The sequence below is a fragment of the Schistocerca serialis genome, unplaced genomic scaffold (genome assembly GCF_023864345.2).
Source record: "Schistocerca serialis cubense isolate TAMUIC-IGC-003099 unplaced genomic scaffold, iqSchSeri2.2 HiC_scaffold_1196, whole genome shotgun sequence".
Lineage (NCBI taxonomy): Eukaryota > Metazoa > Arthropoda > Insecta > Orthoptera > Acrididae > Schistocerca > Schistocerca serialis.
Genome location: NW_026047399.1, coordinates 1,072,267 through 1,072,500, shown reverse-complemented (window position 1 = coordinate 1,072,500; position 234 = coordinate 1,072,267). Strand labels below are relative to the sequence as shown.

At 44.4% G+C, this 234-nt stretch overlaps 1 non-coding gene across 1 annotated transcript in view; it reads right to left on the bottom strand.

Moving 5' to 3' along the window:
• LOC126435039 (small subunit ribosomal RNA) overlaps nucleotides 1-234 on the bottom strand; it is a 1,910-nt gene extending 1,676 nt beyond the window's left edge. The window contains exon 1 of the ribosomal RNA XR_007579691.1: nucleotides 1-234. This exon is cut by the window's left edge and continues 1,676 nt beyond it. This is a non-coding gene — a ribosomal RNA (small subunit ribosomal RNA).

Sequence of the window (234 nt, the reverse complement as noted above, 5' to 3'; positions counted from 1 at the left end):
CGACCGATTGGTTTTGATCTAATAAAAGCGTCCCTTCCATCTCTGGTCGGGACTCTGTTTGCATGTATTAGCTCTAGAATTACCACAGTTATCCAAGTAACGTGGGTACGATCTAAGGAACCATAACTGATTTAATGAGCCATTCGCGGTTTCACCTTAATGCGGCTTGTACGGAGACATGCATGGCTTAATCTTTGAGACAAGCATATGACTACTGGCAGGATCAACCAGGGA